Source organism: Wyeomyia smithii, chromosome 3 (genome assembly GCF_029784165.1).
Source record: "Wyeomyia smithii strain HCP4-BCI-WySm-NY-G18 chromosome 3, ASM2978416v1, whole genome shotgun sequence".
In the NCBI taxonomy this organism is placed as follows: Eukaryota; Metazoa; Arthropoda; class Insecta; order Diptera; family Culicidae; genus Wyeomyia; species Wyeomyia smithii.
The window spans coordinates 211721046-211736483 of record NC_073696.1 but is presented as its reverse complement, the minus strand read 5'-3'; the positions used below and the strand labels follow the sequence as shown (position 1 = coordinate 211736483).

At 37.8% G+C, this 15438-nt stretch overlaps 2 protein-coding genes and 1 long non-coding RNA gene across 5 annotated transcripts in view; 1 reads left to right on the top strand and 2 right to left on the bottom strand.

The window, feature by feature from the left end:
* The window catches only part of LOC129730575 (uncharacterized), a 74393-nt gene extending 69546 nt beyond the window's left edge, over positions 1–4847 (bottom strand). Inside the window, exons 1-3 of the mRNA XM_055690018.1 lie at positions 4702–4847; positions 4543–4651; positions 4310–4460 (exon numbers count right to left, since the gene is read on the bottom strand). The gene's annotated coding sequence lies outside the window, so the exon portion shown is untranslated. The remainder of the gene's footprint in view (positions 1–4309; positions 4461–4542; positions 4652–4701) is intronic.
* The window catches only part of LOC129730574 (T-box transcription factor TBX10), a 115681-nt gene that overhangs the window by 48379 nt on the left and 51864 nt on the right, over positions 1–15438 (top strand). The gene's annotated exons all lie outside the window — the stretch shown is intronic.
* On the bottom strand, positions 9416–10786 carry LOC129730576 (uncharacterized). Its single transcript, XR_008728881.1, has 3 exons — positions 10634–10786; positions 10475–10583; positions 9416–10392 (listed from the first exon to the last, which is right to left on the bottom strand). It is a non-coding gene; the product is annotated as an uncharacterized LOC129730576 (long non-coding RNA).

Here is a 15438-nt window from a genome sequence, read left to right as displayed (position 1 = left end):
AAGTGCACTTGATAGAATAAGAAATGCGAAAAATTAAAAATAAGCTGATGCATTCGTTTAGACGCACCTCAAGTCAATGTAGTAAAAGCTCAAATTTTCTGAGTCAATCAGTTGGTTAATGCTTTGTAGCTCCTCTCTTACTCATAATAACTACAAATACTCTTCTGGACATTGAATTGACAAGATTATTAAGAGTGTTTACAGAGATTTTTTGCCAGCTTGAACGTATGCATGTTTAAGGGTCGTTTACTGTGTTGAACTAGCATCCATTGGCGTAAACTCTTTCAACCAAGATACTCCAGAGGTTCTCGATCGGGTTGCAATCCGGACTACATGCTGGTCCATCAAGTACGGTGATGTCTTTTATAGAGAACCAGGCCTTGGTTTATCGGGAAAAATGAATAGTATCGTTGTCTTGCTGAAATACAACAGGTTCATCCATATAATCCTCCAAGTAGGGAATCACAACGTCTCCCAGAAGCTTACAGTAGTTGCTGGAATTCATGTTGGTGGTGATCCAGCAGATGGAAGGCTTTTCGTCATAAGAAAATCTTTCCCGTACCATAACCTTTCCTCCACCAGAATTTCGCTCAGATCGAGAGACATTAAATTCCGCTAAATCGTACCAGTAGTGAATGTCACAGGTCATTTCTCATCAGGAAAAAGATAACCTCACTGGCCCTGACTATTACAGTCAATACTGGCACGATTTGGCGGAATTTAATGTCACTTGACCCAAGTGAAATTTTGGAGGAGGAAGAAATTATGGTATGGAGAGGATTGCCTTATGACAAGAATCTTCCTATCTGCTGGATCACCACCAAAATCAATTCAAGCAACTACTGTAAGGTTCTGGAAGACGTTTTGGTTCTATACTTGGTGCTTATATGGATGAACCGGGTGTATTTCAGCAAGACAACGCTTCTATTCATGTTTTCCAACGAACCAAGGCCTCGTTTTCTGAAGATGACATCACCGTACTTGATGGACCAGCATGTAGTCCGGATTGCAACCCGATCGAGAACCTCTGGGGTATCTTGGTTGCAAGAGTTTACGCCAATGGATGCCAGTTCAACACAGTAAACGACCCTTAATCATGCATACGTTCATGCTGGCAACAAATCTCTGTAAATACTCTCAATAACCTTGTCAATTCAATGTCCAGAAGAGTATTTGTAGTTATTATGAGTAAGAGAGGAGCTACAAAGCATTAGCCAACTGATTGACTCAGAAAATTTAAGCTTTTACTACGTTGACTTGAGGTGCGTCTAAACGAATGCATCAGCTTATTTTTATTTTTCGCATTTTTTATTCTATCAAGTGCACTTTTTTTGAAGAAATGATGCTTTTTGTTTTTGTTTATGACATCAAACAATAATAATGGAAGACATTCAAAATTCAATTAGTTTTGAAAGAAAAACCTGTTAAAAACATGGCGCGTCTAAACGAACGCATGTCACTGTAGCAATTGACTGGAATATATTACAAAAGTTCACATCAATGGACAATGTTATTCTAATTCCCTAATTTAAAAAAAGCCCGAAGAGTGCATATTCACTATCCAGTTAATTAGCTATAACGACCTGTCGGCCGTGTTAGAAAAGGAAGCATTAAGCGACCAGAGGTGGAAATCTGCATTTCAACAAAGTTTGATAATTTTCAATAGTATAATTATTAGAGTGGGGCGTCGTTGTATGGAAAAAATGAAACTTGATAGTACAAACCAAGTTTTTTCTGTTCTATTTGGGGCCACAAACAACCTCAAATTAATTGGAAGTCCATTGGTTATATCTGGTTGGTTTCTGCATCCAATTCGACGAACTCAACTTTGAACAGCTATAACATTTTTTAAGGACATCCCAGCGCTTTAGTGTCGGTAAATTTGTTAACCATCGAAAAACCTATTTTTTGAAGTCATAAAACATAATGCTTAAGCCATTCTTAGGGAATGGAAAAAGCAAAAAAGTAAGATTACAAACCAAAAGAAAGACAAAACCAATCGACTTCTGGTTAGTTTATAAATGTTTAGGGCCCCAAACGGAACCAAAAAAAACTTGGTTCTGGAAAGTCGATCTTTTTGCCCCACCCTAATAATTATAGGTCGCATAATCAAAGTACATGCGTAGATAAGTTTTCAATCGTTTGCTACAATAACGAAAGAAATCAGTTGAAAAATGACCGACCTATAAGCATTAGAAATTGGACATATTGCTTCCTGTCCCGTTTTTTTTTTCAGAGAGACGTAGTTTTACGTCAAAGAAATAATTTGGCTAGAAATGCAATATCAGATAAAAATCCTTAGAAAAATCAAGGCACTAAGGCGTCATTCATAAATACGTAACGCTAGGAGGTTACATAGGGTCGAGATAAGCCTTTCTCTCCAGAATCGAGCTGTTTTATTAGGCAATGCAGAACAGCGGCAATCGTACCATTCAACTCATTTTTGAAAACTAAGCAAATGGTGCTTATTACGGGAGTCACTTCACGGTGAAATCAGAGTGAAGTGAACAAAATCCTATTACGGGACTCACGTAAGTGAGAAAAACGTCGCAAAGTGACATCTGCCGCGGAATCTGGGTTATCATGAGTGTCATATCAGTGAAGTGAGAACGGAAAAAGCGAAGTTTCGCGTGGAATTATTTCACGAGCATTTTGAACGGTGAAATGATTCCACGAAGATGCCATAAGTCTTAAAGTTGATTGATTTGTGATTTAATGATAAATATTGGACTTATTCTTCAGTAACTAAACAAATCAGAATTTGATCCGTGCCTTAAAGTGGTCAAATTTTAATTTTTTTTGCCCGATGAAAAAAATGCAACTAGTTCAGGAAATTTTCGATTCCGGAAAAACATTTTTTTGATGCCGAATGTCTTAGAAATGCAGAACACGTCAAGATCTGGTGTTATCTAAAAAAAACGAAACAAAACGACTTTCTGGGACTTAGAGATTTTCGCGCTGGGAAACAATCTAATTTCACTTGTCCTATTCTCAATTTCACTTCACTGTCAATCTCACTCAACGGAGGTGATTTTTGTCACCTCACTTGAGGTGGAATCGGGAATAGGTCTAAAAAAGTGAAGTGAGCGTGAGAGTGAAATATATTTCACCGTGAAGTGACTCCCGCGATAAGCACCATTATTTGTTGCAAAAATAAATTCACGCGATTTTTTCTGAAACATTCGATTTTCAAGGTATTGAGAACAGAACCGACGCAGATTTTCTTGTAGGGGGCCGACCAGATATCACGTGGATAACTTTGGGGGGAACCTTGCCCACACGAGAAGGGTAGAGGGCTGTAGGGGTTTAACCACTTTTGGTTATTTTCAGCAAAACTTGAAATCCTCTAAAATTTTTCGTAAATGCTTCAAAGTGGTTACAGCTAAATTCTGGTTTCTCAAGTTAAAGTTTGAAATGTGTGTGATAATTGATAATATACGTAAATAATAATATTTTTGAATAATATGAAAATTTTATTGCCCTGTTATTATTTTCGTTTCTGGTTTCAACTGCCTTTCAAAAGTTTTTTTCAGTTGGACTAAAACTAGAACTCACTTTTTATTTACAATAGGTTCGAACCGTTTCGAGGAAATTTTATAACTCCTTTTCTCTTGAATTTGTTCTTACCTTCGATACATTTCTAGATTTTTAGTTTTTTCATTGAACGTTATTTTAGTCATTTAAAATTATATTCAAGTTCATTTGTTTTCGACATCTTCTGGATTTTAGAAATGTTTTCAGCATAAACTTTTGTATGCTTTCTTTATACATTAAAGAAATTTCAACACCTCACGGGAGACATCAGAGATGACGGGTTGCAGTCCCGTCTGGATGAGCAACATTTTTTTAAAGGCTATATCCCACCTGTCTTTGTTCATTTTTCGCATTCTCGTCAAACTACATACATTGCCCTCTTTACTACACCTTGAAATATCTGCTTCTCTGGTCTATGTTGTTTTGGGCTGAATTTTGTTACATATGAGGGTGGGGGTTAAATTGTTTTTTGCATTGCGTAATTTATGGATGTCATCTAATTGAAAATATAAAATGAGTAGAAATCTTAGATCGTTATCATGTGGAAAATAAAACAAGTTTAGGTGCCAACAGATAAACAATGATAAATAAAAAAAAACAAATCAAAAACTTGGAATTAAAATAAGATGAAAATTTTAACGAATCTTAACGACGTTAACAGTAAGAAACTTGAAACTTCAACATGCACAGTATTAAAGGTGTCCAAAGGCAAAAACACTTGTATTTGTCATCACTGGAGTTGGACTACGATGCATACGCAATGGTTGAAACTTACTTGGACTCTGACGTACAGGATGGTATGTTGTTTCCCGCTTGTTTTTCCGTTTACCGCTGCGATCGAAGTTCGGTCAACAGTGACAAACTAACTGGTGGTGGTGCACTTGTTGCCATCCATCGTCGAATCGCCAGCACGGAGTTTGCCCGAGCTGAAAACAATGAAGCGATTTGCGTTAAGATAACTACATTGAATGGATCAATATTGTTATGTTGTGGATATATTCCACCTACCTCTAACACTCGTCGTTACGATTCGTTCGTCGTTTTTTGTTGAGTCTATGGTTGAAGCCGCTGGTCCGAATGATACGGTCGTCGTTTGTGGGGATTTCAACCTGCCAAACTTAAACTGGAATAAGCGCATGCAAGAAAGAACGAATTCGTTTCTCTTACCTGATCGAATTACTCCTCAGAGTGAAGCTGCCATTGTTGATGGTTTGCTGTCAGCTGCACTGATGCAAATTTGCGATTTGCCGAACGCCAACAGCACCTACTTGGATCTTGTATTCACCACCGATACCGAGTCTTGTCAAATTGTTGTGACTGATCCGGTAATAGCGAACGAGATTCACCACTACGCAATGCAATTGACAATAAACACTGCTGCGCTACGCGAACTGGAAGTTGGGATGTCCAAAAAGCACCTGAACCTTGAATTATTGGACACGGCGTCCGTGAAAGCAGCATTAACGGACGTTACGTGGAGTATTATTTTCATCTCTCAAGACGATTTTGAACGTGAAAAAGATTGTTATCAACAGTATGCGGCATCGATGTTAGAATTTCTAAACTCTTTCGATGTCTTGAATTGTGGACTTAAGTGTTCAGCGATCATTAGCAACTGCCTAGACTTCAATGTCTTGTCGTTTCACTTTGTTATCTTCACTATTTTCGCAAGGTTTGCCCCCTTGACTAAGGAACGCTCGAATGGGGAAAATCCGTACCCGGAATGGTTTTCGCCGATAGTAATTCAAGTTCTTAAAGACAAACGGAGAGCTCTGAAAAAAATGCATCGTAACCGAACCATAGAGAATGTCGCAGCCTACAAAGAACTTCTTCGGATCTTCAAAGTGTTGCACAGAGGAGCCTATCAAGTTTACATCGATGGAATACAGAATGGAGTGAAGGAAAACCCCAAATCGTTCTGGAAATTTGTAAATAGCAGGCGTAGAGTCAACGGAATACCGGAAGTGATGATGTATGGAAATCGATTTTCACACAATGGACAGGAAACCGCAGAACTTTTCGCTGAATATTTCAAAAATGTTTATCGAATTGACAACAACGAGGAAGTGAACAATCCAGTTGAACCTGACACCGATCTGCTGGAGTTACGTCGTGAAGAAATAAAACAAGCGCTGTCTGAGCTGGATTCTGGTAAGTCAGCTGGACCGGACAAACTTCCAGCAAAGTTGGTTAAAGAATTCAAGGATGAACTCGTTGAACCTCTTTCTTTGCTTTTCAACTTCTCGTTGTCATCCGGTCATTTTCCACCTCTTTGGAAGATCTCTCATATAACCCCAATTCATAAAAAAGGCTCTCGTTCGAATGCGGAGAACTACAGGGGGGTAGCGATTCAGTACGCGGTTCCTAAGTTATTCGAACGATTAGTCTACTCACATCTCTACGAACGAATCCGAGAACGCGTTTCAACTGCACAACACGGATTCTTGAAAGGAAAATCGGTTGTGACGAATCTTTGTGAATTCTCCTCTATGGTCACAGATTATATGTCTAAAGGGTATCAAGTCGACTGTGTATATACGGACATGAGCAAGGCCTTTGATGTGGTTGGAATAGATAGCATTTTACGAGTCGCAGCCCATTTTAATATTAATGGGAAGTTGTTGGCATGGATTAAGACATACCTTAAAGACAGAATGCAATACGTCAAAATATTCCACAAAACATCCAGTACCTTTGGTGTTCAGTCAGGTGTCCCACAGGGTAGCCACCTAGGTCCATTGTTTTTTGTAATGGTTATGAATGAATTGCCAACCTTCATGAGCCGAGCAATAGTACTAATTTACACAGATGATGTGAAAATTTTTCTACCGATTAAAATCGCCGAAGATTGCGATTTGCTTCAAGAGGATCTGAATAATTTTGGGAGATTCGTTGAAGAAAATGGACTAAGTATAAATGCGAGTAAATGCTCTGTCATAACGTACACCAGGAGAGTTCGTCCGATATTGTTTGACTATATGCTAGGACCTTCCATTTTACAACGCGTACGGAATGTTCGAGACCTGGGCGTGACAATGGATCAGTCTCTCACATTCAACGATCATATCGATAGAGTAGTGAAGGAATCGATGCAACTTTTTGCTCTCACACGACGATTTGGACGGGAATTTACGGACCCTCATGCAATTCTTGCAATCTACGGCAGTCTTGTCAGAACAAAACTGGATTTCGCGAGTGTGGTTTGGCGACCAAAGTATGGCATGCAAAAACAACGACTTGAATCAGTTCAGCGTAAATTCGTGAAATTCGCTTTAAGACACCTTGGATGGAATGACGAACTACCTGAATACGAAAACCTTTGCTGTCTAGTAGATTTTGAAACAATCAGTAGCAGACATAAGATCGCAGATATTGTGTTTTTCTGCAACATACTCAGTGGACGGATTGAAAGCTCTCACCTGTTGGACCGACTTAATTTCAACGAAAGCCCGGTTTCTCTTCGTCGTCGGAGGGTCTTTGATCCTCCATTGAGAACGAGGAACTACACACAACACGAACCCACCAGCAGATATATGAACGAGTTCAATGAACTGCAGGACGTAATCTCTGTAAATATGACTTCAGAAGTAATTCGAAGAAGACTCAAATTATACTTAAGAAATCAGCTATATACTTAAACGCAAACATGTACTGTATCTAGATTTAAGAGGGGTAACGGGCTAACAGCCTATGTCCAATAAACAATAAACGAACTAAACAAAAGAATTTCGGAATAATACTTTTTTCATATTATTTAACATTGAATTGTATAGTTACTAACTACATTTTTAATTATGACTTTTTTCTATTTCTGTATGTTCATTCAATATGGCACAAACTAATGTTTAATATAATCGTTAACACATGATATACGGTTTCCTAAAAGTTTAATTGCAAGAATGATCCTCAAACAACGTCATTATAGATTTATATTCAGTCAGTAAACTCAAAGAATAGAGAATAGATCCATTTTAAGCAAAGTGGAAGAGATCATATTCTATCCAAAACTTCAATTTGAGACTAACCTCCTAGGGAAAGCTAACTGTATTCCAAGTTTCATAAATAATAACCACCACTATTTCTGATGCCGATTTTTGTTTAAGTATGCGAAATGTGCCAAAAACAATATCGATAACGAATTCTCTCAACTAAATCTAGTTAATCGAGACAGCTATTAGCCCCCAGGCTAAGCGTGCGATATTGTTACCCTTTAATCGTAATACAACGGATTACTTTGTACTTTGTTTGTGTTTTAAACAATTTCAAATTAATTGTTGCTTTTCTCCTAGAAAGGTATAGCAATCACTGGAAAAACCAAAGGTATAAAAGTGGTCCCAATGGCCGAATGTCATATACCTCTCGATCTCTTTCAACGAACTGAGCATTTTCTGTATGTATGTATGTATGTGTGTATGTGTGTATGTGTGTGTATGTGCAACTTTTTTTTCTCACTCACTTTTCTCAGAGATGGCTGGACCGATTTTCATAAAATTAATTGCTAATGAAAGGTCTAGTTGAGCCATAGGTTGCTATTGAATTTCATTGTAATCGGAATCTTAGTTTAGAGGTTATGTATCAAAATGTAAAAATTACGAAACATCAATATCTCAGAAACCACATAACCAATTTCAATAAAACTGGTTCCAAATGATCGTGCTGTCTCCAGAACCCTTAACTTTTGAATGGCGTTATGATTGAACATATGGTTCAAAAGTTATGTAAAGAAAAGTTAGCCTGAGGTTGTTTACCCTCACTCATTTTTCTCAGAGATGGCTGAACCGATTTTCACAAAATTAGTGTCAAATGAAAGGTTTAGTTGCCCCATAGGTTGCTATTGAATTTCATTGCAAGGATTGTAACTTTGTCCGTTGTTCATAAAAACATAATGAAAGTAAACATATTGACTTTCTCTTAACGATCACTGGCTAATTAAAAGGTAGAAAAGTGATCCAAATGGCCGTATGTCATATACTACTCGACTCAGTTCGACGAATCGAGCATTTTCTGCATATATGCATGTATAGGTGTATATGTTTGTGTGTGGGTGTGTACGTGTGTATGTGCACCTCTTTTTCGCCCTCACTTTTCTCAGAGATGGTCGGACCGATTCTTTCTAACTTGGTGTCAAATGAAGGGTCTATTTGCCGCTTAGGTTGCTATTGAATTTCATTGTAATCAAACTTTTAGTTTTCACGCTGCGTCAGAATGTAAAAATCGCTCTTATATCTCAGAGGCTACGAACATAGTTGAATTCAAATAAATGGGCTTTCAAACCCTTAAACAATGAATTTCATAATTTTTAAATATGTGGTTTGAAAGTTATAGAAAGAAACGTAACCCGCAGACTTTTTAAAACTATAGCTACGATCAAAATATGTGGCCTCAACATCATTTAAATTTGATATTGTACTGTTTCAATGTTTGCGGCCCTCCTCGGGATTGAAGCTGAAATTAAAAGTCATTTCTATCATTTCACTTTTGCCTTTCTCCTAGAAAGGTATAGCAATCACTGCAAAAACTAAAGGTAAAAAAGTGCTCAAAAGGGCCGAATGTCGTATACCACTCGACTCAGTTCGACGAGCTGAGCATTTTCTGCATGTGTGTGTGTAACGCTCTCCCAATTTCACTCGATTTTCTCAGAGATGGCTGAACCGATTTCAATGAAAATAATTGCAAATGAAAGGTCCAGAAAACGACCTCATACGCCATTTTGAATTCTTTAATGCAACTAGTTCAGGAAATTTTCGATTCCGGAAAAACATTTTTTTGATGCCGAATGTAAATTCTGGTTTCTCAAGTTAAAGTTTGAAATGTGTGTGATAATTGATAATATACGTAAATAATAATATTTTTGAATAATATGAAAATTTTATTGCCCTGTTATTATTTTCGTTTCTGGTTTTAACTGCCTTTCAAAAGTTTTTTTCAGTTGGACTTAAAACTAGAACTCACTTTTTATTTACAATAGGTTCGAACCGTTTCGAGGAAATTTTATAACTCCTTTTCTCTTGAATTTGTTCTTACCTTCGATACATTTCTAGATTTTTAGTTTTTTCATTGAACGTTATTTTAGTCATTTAAAATTATATTCAAGTTCATTTGTTTTCGACATCTTCTGGATTTTAGAAATGTTTTCAGCATAAACTTTTGTATGCTTTCTTTATACATTAAAGAAATTTCAACACCTCACGGGAGACATCAGAGATGACGGGTTGCAGTCCCGTCTGGATGAGCAACATTTTTTTAAAGGCTATATCCCACCTGTCTTTGTTCATTTTTCGCATTCTCGTCAAACTACATACATTGCCCTCTTTACTACACCTTGAAATATCTGCTTCTCTGGTCTATGTTGTTTTGGGCTGAATTTTGTTACATATGAGGGTGGGGGTTAAATTGTTTTTTGCATTGCGTAATTTATGGATGTCATCTAATTGAAAATATAAAATGAGTAGAAATCTTAGATCGTTATCATGTGGAAAATAAAACAAGTTTAGGTGCCAACAGATAAACAATGATAAATAAAAAAAAAACAAATCAAAAACTTGGAATTAAAATAAGATGAAAATTTTAACGAATCTTAACGACGTTAACAGTAAGAAACTTGAAACTTCAACATGCACAGTATTAAAGGTGTCCAAAGGCAAAAACACTTGTATTTGTCATCACTGGAGTTGGACTACGATGCATACGCAATGGTTGAAACTTACTTGGACTCTGACGTACAGGATGGTATGTTGTTTCCCGCTTGTTTTTCCGTTTACCGCTGCGATCGAAGTTCGGTCAACAGTGACAAACTAACTGGTGGTGGTGCACTTGTTGCCATCCATCGTCGAATCGCCAGCACGGAGTTTGCCCGAGCTGAAAACAATGAAGCGATTTGCGTTAAGATAACTACATTGAATGGATCAATATTGTTATGTTGTGGATATATTCCACCTACCTCTAACACTCGTCGTTACGATTCGTTCGTCGTTTTTTGTTGAGTCTATGGTTGAAGCCGCTGGTCCGAATGATACGGTCGTCGTTTGTGGGGATTTCAACCTGCCAAACTTAAACTGGAATAAGCGCATGCAAGAAAGAACGAATTCGTTTCTCTTACCTGATCGAATTACTCCTCAGAGTGAAGCTGCCATTGTTGATGGTTTGCTGTCAGCTGCACTGATGCAAATTTGCGATTTGCCGAACGCCAACAGCACCTACTTGGATCTTGTATTCACCACCGATACCGAGTCTTGTCAAATTGTTGTGACTGATCCGGTAATAGCGAACGAGATTCACCACTACGCAATGCAATTGACAATAAACACTGCTGCGCTACGCGAACTGGAAGTTGGGATGTCCAAAAAGCACCTGAAACTTGAATTATTGGACACGGCGTCCGTGAAAGCAGCATTAACGGACGTTACGTGGAGTATTATTTTCATCTCTCAAGACGATTTTGAACGTGAAAAAGATTGTTATCAACAGTATGCGGCATCGATGTTAGAATTTCTAAACTCTTTCGATGTCTTGAATTGTAGACTTAAGTGTTCAGCGATCATTAGCAACTGCCTAGACTTCAATGTCTTGTCGTTTCACTTTGTTATCTTCACTATTTTCGCAAGGTTTGCCCCCTTGACTAAGGAACGCTCGAATGGGGAAAATCCGTACCCGGAATGGTTTTCGCCGATAGTAATTCAAGTTCTTAAAGACAAACGGAGAGCTCTGAAAAAAATGCATCGTAACCGAACCATAGAGAATGTCGCAGCCTACAAAGAACTTCTTCGGATCTTCAAAGTGTTGCACAGAGGAGCCTATCAAGTTTACATCGATGGAATACAGAATGGAGTGAAGGAAAACCCCAAATCGTTCTGGAAATTTGTAAATAGCAGGCGAAGAGTCAACGGAATACCGGAAGTGATGATGTATGGAAATCGATTTTCACACAATGGACAGGAAACCGCAGAACTTTTCGCTGAATATTTCAAAAATGTTTATCGAATTGACAACAACGAGGAAGTGAACAATCCAGTTGAACCTGACACCGATCTGCTGGAGTTACGTCGTGAAGAAATAAAACAAGCGCTGTCTGAGCTGGATTCTGGTAAGTCAGCTGGACCGGACAAACTTCCAGCAAAGTTGGTTAAAGAATTCAAGGATGAACTCGTTGAACCTCTTTCTTTGCTTTTCAACTTCTCGTTGTCATCCGGTCATTTTCCACCTCTTTGGAAGATCTCTCATATAACCCCAATTCATAAAAAAGGCTCTCGTTCGAATGCGGAGAACTACAGGGGGGTAGCGATTCAGTACGCGGTTCCTAAGTTATTCGAACGATTAGTCTACTCACATCTCTACGAACGAATCCGAGAACGCGTTTCAACTGCACAACACGGATTCTTGAAAGGAAAATCGGTTGTGACGAATCTTTGTGAATTCTCCTCTATGGTCACAGATTATATGTCTAAAGGGTATCAAGTCGACTGTGTATATACGGACATGAGCAAGGCCTTTGATGTGGTTGGAATAGATAGCATTTTACGAGTCGCAGCCCATTTTAATATTAATGGGAAGTTGTTGGCATGGATTAAGACATACCTTAAAGACAGAATGCAATACGTCAAAATATTCCACAAAACATCCAGTACCTTTGGTGTTCAGTCAGGTGTCCCACAGGGTAGCCACCTAGGTCCATTGTTTTTTGTAATGGTTATGAATGAATTGCCAACCTTCATGAGCCGAGCAATAGTACTAATTTACACAGATGATGTGAAAATTTTTCTACCGATTAAAATCGCCGAAGATTGCGATTTGCTTCAAGAGGATCTGAATAATTTTGGGAGATTCGTTGAAGAAAATGGACTAAGTATAAATGCGAGTAAATGCTCTGTCATAACGTACACCAGGAGAGTTCGTCCGATATTGTTTGACTATATGCTAGGACCTTCCATTTTACAACGCGTACGGAATGTTCGAGACCTGGGCGTGACAATGGATCAGTCTCTCACATTCAACGATCATATCGATAGAGTAGTAGTAGTAGAAGGAATCGATGCAACTTTTTGCTCTCACACGACGATTTGGACGGGAATTTACGGACCCTCATGCAATTCTTGCAATCTACGGCAGTCTTGTCAGGACAAAACTGGATTTCGCGAGTGTGGTTTGGCGACCAAAGTATGGCATGCAAAAACAACGACTTGAATCAGTTCAGCGTAAATTCGTGAAATTCGCTTTAAGACACCTTGGATGGAATGACGAACTACCTGAATACGAAAACCTTTGCTGTCTAGTAGATTTTGAAACAATCAGTAGCAGACATAAGATCGCAGATATTGTGTTTTTCTGCAACATACTCAGTGGACGGATTGAAAGCTCTCACCTGTTGGACCGACTTAATTTCAACGAAAGCCCGGTTTCTCTTCGTCGTCGGAGGGTCTTTGATCCTCCATTGAGAACGAGGAACTACACACAACACGAACCCACCAGGAGATATATGAACGAGTTCAATGAACTGCAGGACGTAATCTCTGTAAATATGACTTCAGAAGTAATTCGAAGAAGACTCAAATTATACTTAAGAAATCAGCTATATACTTAAACGCAAACATGTACTGTATCTAGATTTAAGAGGGGTAACGGGCTAACAGCCTATGTCCAATAAACAATAAACGAACTAAACAAAAGAATTTCGGAATAATACTTTTTTCATATTATTTAACATTGAATTGTATAGTTACTAACTACATTTTTAATTATGACTTTTTTCTATTTCTGTATGTTCATTCAATATGGCACAAACTAATGTTTAATATAATCGTTAACACATGATATACGGTTTCCTAAAAGTTTAATTGCAAGAATGATCCTCAAACAACGTCATTATAGATTTATATTCAGTCAGTAAACTCAAAGAATAGAGAATAGATCCATTTTAAGCAAAGTGGAAGAGATCATATTCTATCCAAAACTTTAATTTGAGACTAACCTCCTAGGGAAAGCTAACTGTATTCCAAGTTTCATAAATAATAACCACCACTATTTCTGATGCCGATTTTTGTTTAAGTATGCGAAATGTGCCAAAAACAATATCGATAACGAATTCTCTCAACTAAATCTAGTTAATCGAGACAGCTATTAGCCCCCAGGCTAAGCGTGCGATATTGTTACCCTTTAATCGTAATACAACGGATTACTTTGTACTTTGTTTGTGTTTTAAACAATTTCAAATTAATTGTTGCTTTTCTCCTAGAAAGGTATAGCAATCACTGGAAAAACCAAAGGTATAAAAGTGGTCCCAATGGCCGAATGTCATATACCTCTCGATCTCTTTCAACGAACTGAGCATTTTCTGTATGTATGTATGTATGTGTGTATGTGTGTATGTGTGTGTATGTGCAACTTTTTTTTCTCACTCACTTTTCTCAGAGATGGCTGGACCGATTTTCATAAAATTAATTGCTAATGAAAGGTCTAGTTGAGCCATAGGTTGCTATTGAATTTCATTGTAATCGGAATCTTAGTTTAGAGGTTATGTATCAAAATGTAAAAATTACGAAACATCAATATCTCAGAAACCACATAACCAATTTCAATAAAACTGGTTCCAAATGATCGTGCTGTCTCCAGAACCCTTAACTTTTGAATGGCGTTATGATTGAACATATGGTTCAAAAGTTATGTAAAGAAAAGTTAGCCTGAGGTTGTTTACCCTCACTCATTTTTCTCAGAGATGGCTGAACCGATTTTCACAAAATTAGTGTCAAATGAAAGGTTTAGTTGCCCCATAGGTTGCTATTGAATTTCATTGCAATCGGATTGTAACTTTGTCCGTTGTTCATAAAAACATAATGAAAGTAAACATATTGACTTTCTCTTAACGATCACTGGCTAATTAAAAGGTAGAAAAGTGATCCAAATGGCCGTATGTCATATACTACTCGACTCAGTTCGACGAATCGAGCATTTTCTGCATATATGCATGTATAGGTGTATATGTTTGTGTGTGGGTGTGTACGTGTGTATGTGCACCTCTTTTCTCAGAGATGGTCGGACCGATTCTTTCTAACTTGGTGTCAAATGAAGGGTCTATTTGCCGCTTAGGTTGCTATTGAATTTCATTGTAATCAAACTTTTAGTTTTCGCGCTGCGTCAGAATGTAAAAATCGCTCTTATATCTCAGAGGCTACGAACATAGTTGAATTCAAATAAATGGGCTTTCAAACCCTTAAACAATGAATTTCATAATTTTTAAATATGTGGTTTGAAAGTTATAGAAAGAAACGTAACCCGCAGACTTTTTAAAACTATAGCTACGATCAAAATATGTGGCCTCAACATCATTTAAATTTGATATTGTACTGTTTCAATGTTTGCGGCCCTCCTCGGGATTGAAGCTGAAATTAAAAGTCATTTCTATCATTTCACTTTTGCCTTTCTCCTAGAAAGGTATAGCAATCACTGCAAAAACTAAAGGTAAAAAAGTGCTCAAAAGGGCCGAATGTCGTATACCACTCGACTCAGTTCGACGAGCTGAGCACTTTCTGCATGTGTGTGTGTAACGCTCTCCCAATTTCACTCGATTTTCTCAGAGATGGCTGAACCGATTTCAATGAAAATAATTGCAAATGAAAGGTCCAGAAAACGACCTCATACGCCATTTTGAATTCTTTAATGGTGACTTCCGATGTCTAAAAAATAACAAAATCTGGCCGAATACCTCCCAATATGAGTTATTCCGGATGCGTAATGATGCTCAAAGACCGGAAATCAACTCCAGACGCCATTTTGGAATTCAAAATGGCGTCTGGGTCGTTTTTCAATCTCTGAAAACTAATGTTATAAGAAGTAGCCTTTAATTGAGTTCTGATATGGCAGTGATGTTTATCACTATTGATCGAGGTGAACTATAAAATTTCGTCTTATGAA